Source organism: Pan paniscus, chromosome 1 (genome assembly GCF_029289425.2).
Source record: "Pan paniscus chromosome 1, NHGRI_mPanPan1-v2.0_pri, whole genome shotgun sequence".
In the NCBI taxonomy this organism is placed as follows: domain Eukaryota; kingdom Metazoa; phylum Chordata; class Mammalia; order Primates; family Hominidae; genus Pan; species Pan paniscus.
The window spans coordinates 92,459,524-92,466,706 of NC_073249.2; positions in this window are offsets into that span (position 1 = coordinate 92,459,524).

Genomic DNA, 7,183 nt, shown 5'->3' on the forward strand with positions numbered 1-7,183 from the left:
AGAGCATTAGGAAAAATAGCTAATGTATACAGGGCTTAATACCTAGGTGATGAGATGATAGGTGCAGCAAACCACCATAGCACACGTTCACCTACGTAACTAACCTGTACATCCTGCACATGTGCCCTGGAACTTAAAATAAATTTAAAAAAAAAAAGTATATACCCATTTTATTTTGTGAAAAGCTTTATCAAAAATAAAATGTCAAGTATTAACATCTCCCTTTCTGCATCTGTGAATATACCATATAGTTTTGCACTTTTTTATTTACTAGTAATACATTAATAGATTTCCTACTATCAAACCTTTCCTGCATTATTGGGATAAACCTCAGTTGATGTATTATTCTTTTAATGTGCTATTGTTGGATAATATTTTTATTTGTGATTTTTGCGTCATTATTCATAAATGACATTCTCCTGTAGTTTTTATGCTTTACTTTGTCAGTTTGGTGTTTGTGTTATGCTTATTAAGGATTTGTTTACTGAGGATGTATTTTATCTTTACTTCTTTTAATAATTTAATAAAATATTTTTAAGTAAAAAATGTTCTTTTTAAAAAAGTTTTATTACTGTTTATTTAAATTATTTTTATTATGATGTTACTTAAAGACATACAAACATAAAACTATGTATAAATGTCTTGTGCTTATAGCTTTTATATTATAAATGAAAAATGTATATAATATAAATAAAAACAGTAAAACAAAGAAACAATGGTTATTAAACTAATATTCAAACCTACAAATGTAAGCTAACGTGATGGGTGTTTTTGTTTTGCTGAAACTAAATAACTGATGTTGGGATTGAGAGGAAAACAGGCTTCGTATCAGGTTCTGTAACCTTTAAAAAAACCTTTAATACAAAGAATGGTAATTCGTATACATTTATTGTACAATACTTGATTAATTTAAAGTCTTTGTTTACTAGTTCAAGATAGTTAACCTTATTCTTAACCAAAAGGTTTCCAGGTAACAACTATAGATCTGTAAAATTGTTTTCTTCACCTGAAAAAAATTAACATTTCAGCATAATTGAAATTTCCACTCAATGCATATTATCTACTTATTATTAGAATCACAGAACAAAAAACTTATACCCTGGGTGTTTGCTACCATAGTGAGCATTTACTGCAGTATTGCTAATGAACAATTGCAAGTGGTTACCACAAAAATAGAATCCCATACCTCTGCTTGAAAGTCAGATATATCCCTGACAGCTATGGAGCAAGGACTTTTGGGTTTGACACGCCTGTTTTAGAGGCACTATGGGGCAGAAGTGAGCCAATTTGCCAGGTGCCAATTCAGTGAATGATCAAGTCATCAATATTATCAAAGCCATCCATTTTTCAGAATCTTCTTTCTTTTAACTATGAATAAGGCTTAAAGCATATTGTATAGGATGGTTTAAACAGCTTTTAAACATTTCTGGTCATTTTAGTTAACAAGTTTTCATCATTTCTTCTTAAGAGTGCCAATGTTTAATTCTTCTCTACCCAATTCCCTGCTAAGAGATAGAAAGACAAGTCAGTTCCTAAGAATCTAGAGTTGCTGATTCCTGAAAGTGGGGGATTAAGGGACAGAGAGAGACGGAGACTGACAGGGGGAGGAGAGGCGGACGACTTCCAGGGAAGAAATCTGAAGCCAGAACCTTTTCTTCCCAAAGGCCTTATAACCTATCTGATTCAAATCATTCCAAACTTTATAAAAAACTGATAGAAATACATATTTTATGAATTTAGCCAATTCAGCAAATTGGTCATTCAGTGATTTGCTCATTCATGAAATGGATTCTCTAGTAAACTGTCTTTCAGCAAATTGGTTTTAGATGAGTTGACCTTTGGGCAAATTGATGTGAGCCTTACAGCTTAATGGATAAGAAATTTGGCTTTGGGGCCAAGCTGTCTGTGTTACAATCCTAACTCCACTTTCTGGCTGTGCAGGGTCTTGAACAGGGACTTAGCCTCCCTGTGCCTTTATCCATGAAAATGGGAGTAACTAGAATGCTTTCCTGCATAGAGTTGTTGAACAAGACTATTAGTTAATACACTGACAGCACTTAAAGTGGTGCTGGCATTTGCAGGTGCTCAAAGCAGTCCTGAGTAAACTTATTCTTCTCTGTTTTGTTTTTTTGTTGTTGTTTTTAGAGACGGAGTCTTGCTCTGTTGCCCAGGCTGGAGTGCAGTGGTATGATCTTGGCTCACTGCAACCTCCGCCTCCCAGGTTCTAGCAATTCTCCTGGCTCATCCTCCCGAACAGCTGGAATTACAGGCACATACCGCCATGCCCACCTAATTTTTGTATTTTAGTAGAGACGGGGTTTCGCCACGTTGCCCAGGCTGGTCTCCAACTCCTGAGCTCAGTCAGTCCACCCGCCTCGGCCTCCCAAAGTGCTGGGATTACAGGCATGAGGCACCACGCCGGGCCAAACTTTTTCTTACATATGGTTGGCCAGACTAGTGTCACATGCCCACCTCCTCCCTGATACCATCTCTTCTTGACACCTGAACCGTAAGGGTTCTCTCAGTAAGAAGTGGAATGGCTTCGGGGGAAGAAATTGATGGCATTGATTACTGTATTTTCTCCTCTCCATACATTTGATCTCTTTTTTGGGGACACTAGTTACCCATATATTTGATCTCCCTCATCAGTCGATAGTGTTAAAAGCAACAGAAAATGGACTAAGACAGCCTCCTTCGTCTTGTCAGGATGTTGCTCTTAACAGAATACCTGAAACTCGGTAATTTATAGAGAAGAAAAATTTATTATCTTACAGTTATGGAGGCTTGAAAGTCCAAGGTCAAGGGGGCACATGAGGTGAGAGCCTTCTTGCTGGTGGGGATTCTGTATCATATCCTGAGGTGGCGCAGGCCATCACATGGTGATTCTTGCTGCAGCAGCATCACCTGGCAAAAGACTTTCTATGAGGGTAAAGGCAGGAAGGACTTTCAGTTATGAAGCTGGGAGGGTGCTGGGGCTTCAGAAACGCTAGGGAGGAAGGGGAGCCTTAGTCTAAGGGGCCTGAGTGTGAGTGTACTAGTGTACTTGCTCAGGTCTCTCTTCCTCTCGTAAAGCCATCAGTTCCACTCCCATGACCATCCATTAATCCATTAACCCATCATAAAAGAAAAACTTTAGACAAATTACATTTAACAGAATTTAACTGAGCAAAGAACCGTTGAGAATTAGGTAGCCTCCAGAACCAGAATAAGTTCAGAGCAACTCCTGGGCTGCCAGATGGTCAGATAAGATTTATGGACCAAAAAAAGGAAAGCAACAGACAGAGAGTGGAAGTGAGGTACAGAAACAGCTTGACTGGCTAAGCTATAACCTATCCTATTCAAACAAGAAGGTTAATGCCTACTTGTATGAACACAGTTTGGGGAGTTGACGTCTGTGATGGGCTGAAACTCTGTGATTGATACAAAAGTAGATTATAGTTTGTTTAAACACCCAGCTAGGTCACATTTCACTATGTGTGGAGAAACCTTTAGGCTGAACCTAAAATATGTAAGGAGGCAGTTTTAGGCTAAACTTACTTTAACACCCATTAACCCATTCATGAGGACTCTGAACTCATGACCAAACCACATACTAACACCCATTAGCCTATTCATGAGGGCTCTGCCTCCTACTGACCACCTACTGACACCCATTAACCTATTCATGAGGGCTCTGCTCTCATGACCCAACCCAACCTATTGAAAGTTTTCACCTTTCAATACTGCCACATTGGAGATTAAGTTTCGGCACATGACATTTGTGGGACAATTCAAACCATAGATAGGGTGAGGAGGAAATTTGGCCCCACCCTCCCCACTGGTTTCTGCCTCTGAATGTGGCTGAGAATATGGTGCTCAGAACTGTGAGAGCCCAGGAACAGAAAACCAAACAATGCACATTCTCACTTATGAGTGGGGAGTTGAACAATGAAAACACATGGACACAGGGAGGGGAACGACACACACCAGGGCTTGTTGGGGGGTGTGGGGTGAGGGGAGGGAGAGCATCAGGACAAATAGCTAATGCATGCTGGGCTTAAAACCTTAAGGACGGGTTGATAGGTGCTGCAAACCACCATGGCACATGTATACTTATGTAACAAACCTGCACGTTCTGCACATGGATCCAGTAACTTAAACTAAAATTTAAAAAAAAAAAAAAAAAAACCTGTGATAGCCCTCTTAGAGCAGAGGTTAAGAAGAGGCAGAGGCTGACTGGGGCCCTGGAATCCCTGAGTGCTGATCCAAACTCAGCCATAGCTCGTCTCAGTGCTTAGACGTTATCACAGGAGCAGCATGAGTAACTTTATGATTGTGGGAAAAAGTGTGTCGGTGGGAGGAAGGGAGTGGTCTTGGAGTTTGTTTGTATTTGCTAAATTATAGAGTGCAGAGAAGGAGTAGTTGGAGATTAAGTTGGACATGTAAATGGACATGTAAAGTTAAGTTGAGCATGTAAATCACAATTGAAATTAGGCTTTGGACTTCTTGTTCAAGATATTCATGAACCAAGTACATGCATGTGCCTCCCATCATTCCCTAAGCTTCTTAAAAATAATATAGTACATTTATGTTGCTTTAGTCTCTAAATCACAACATGAAGGTGAGACTGGTTGGCAGCTAATGAGCAGACCAGAGAGGCCTGGAATCTCAGAGAGAGATGGAAGAGGTGGCTTAGAAAGATAATGCCAGACTCTGGACCAACCACATCAGAATCTCTGGGGTGGCTGCCAGGGAACAGTTTTCCTTTAAGGACCCAGGGGAGCCCAGTGTGCCCAATGCATAGCTAAGTTTGAGAATCACTGACTTAGAATACACAAATAGGGGCCCAGCAGGGATTGGAGCTGTCCGCCCAGAGGAACCCGCAGGGATTCTGAGCTCAGAGAGGCCAGGTAGGATGTAGGGTTGGGTGAGAAGTGGGGCTGAGGCAGGGAGTTTTGTGGGAGGTCCATGTATGATACAGTCAACCCCCACCCACCACCAGCTCCAGACACCAACCTTCCAGAAGCCAGGCATTTCCTCCTCTGACACCAACAACAGAGGGCTCTTCAAACACAAAAAGGAAAAATCCCTGAATGTATGGTCTGGAGAGAACTCGGGCAGCTGGTGTGGGCAGTGGAGTCTCAGGAAAGCCCCCCTCGTTGTTTAAATTTTTTTCTTCTTAATTATTATGGGTACATAATAGGTGTATCTATTTATGAGGTACATGGGATGTTTTGATACAGGCATACAATGTGTAATAATTACATTCCTGTAACTGGGACATCCATCTCTTGTACACTGTTAGTGGAAATGTAAATTAGTACAGTCACTATGGAGAACAGTATGGAGATTCCTCTGATGGAGGAAGATTCCACTGATGGAGAGATGGCTCGGGCCTGTGGTAGGGCCAGCTCCTGCCCAACGTCACTGTGTTGGTGACATTTGCACCCCAACCACAGCAGACTGCTGCCTTTCTGCAGGACTTCCTTTATCTCAAGAGTTCCCTCTCGGTTCTTGGTTTCTTTCATCCATCAGAGGAGGACAGACCACATCACCTACTCCAACCTCCAAACCCACCAAGGACTCAAGCCACAGCTATTCCACCCACCAGGGAAGTTTGTGGTCTCTGCAGATCCCACCTGCAACCCCAGAATGTGCCCACAGACCTTTGAGCCCCCTCTCGATGGGGCACAGAGGGGAGGGAGAGCCCAGCAGGAGCTGTTCATTGGGAAAACAACTTATCATTTACAGGGGTTAGCCCCATCCCTTATGGACCACAGAAGGATGCCCTGTCAGCCTCCAGCCTTCCCACCTGCATAAGAGCCTTCCCTGCCATCCCCTGTCAAATGTCTGCTGTCCCTTCCACATGCAGCTCACATGGCCCTGGGGAGCCGTCCCCGACCTGCCCCAGGTGAATTAGGTGCTCTGGGCCCTACCAGCACTCTTAGCTGTTGTCCATGAATACCCTGAGGTTCTCATGTATGCTCTGGAACAAGACAGCAGCTTCCAGCTACGCTACAGGCAGCAGCCTGGACTGCTTGTCATGCAGCACATATTTACTGAGCACACCTGAGCCTGGCACTGGAGGAGACTTCCCTTCCTGTCCAGTCACCATCTGCTGCTGTCACTGAGCTCCTAGGTGGCTTCACAGAGAGCACAGCCTCACCCAGCACCTCCCCTTCTGACAGACACCTCAGCCCACAAGTGGCCCAAGCTACGTGTTCTGTGGAAAAATGAAGGAGAGCTCCTCTCCTTTAGTTGTCTTCAGGCGGCCCTGAGCAGTCAGGTGTGCGCTGTTGTTCCATAGCTGACAGCGCAGCCCACCCTGGCTGTGTGGTGCCCACCTCGTTAGGAGCCTGCAGGGCTCCAGCTCAGGGCTGGGCCCAAGACACACTCCAGTGTCAGCCATCTTGCTTGCTGGGGAGGCACCTCAGGTACAGGTTGAACTTCTCAAATGCAGTTTTTTACCCTCAGCAAAGAAAAATGAGAGAAAAAAGTAACAGTTTAAATTGTGTAGCAATTCTACCCCACTAGAATCAACTTCGTTCAAATACCTAAAGCCTTGGCGTGAATATGAGTTGGAATTTGTAAATCCATGGTTCCCTTGGTCCATCTCTCTGTTCCCACCCACCTTTCTGGGTGCCCATGGTTTGCTGGTATCTGATTAAAGGCCAGCTCTCAAGGAGCGAAGAGCCCTGGTTTCAAGCACTTGGCAATTTCTGTGGTGTAAATACCCCACTTTGGCTGATTTCAAGCTACCAACATCATGACTGTGAATATAGATTTGGGAGGAGATGAACAAAACCAGCTCACAAGTGGTTTCCAGCTGGCTCCAGCACACACTGTCCACGGGTGGATCTAATGTTTAAATGTGAAGGGCACATTTTTCACATAGCATGGCCCCTAAACATCAGCCGACTATTTCATCAGGAAGAAAATGCAGTCTCTTCTAAAGCAGGAAAAACTCTAAGGGATTCACAAGAGTAATTGTATTTATTTTTCTATTTTTAAAATGTTATTTTCTATTTAATTGACAAAATCATGTATATTTTTGTACACAACATGTTTTTAAATACGTGAACATTGTAGATGGCTACATCTAACTAATTAACTTATACATTAATTACCTCACATACTTATCGTGTGTGTGTGTTTGTGTGTGTGTGTGAGAGAGATGAGAAGACTTAAAATCTACTTTCTTGTA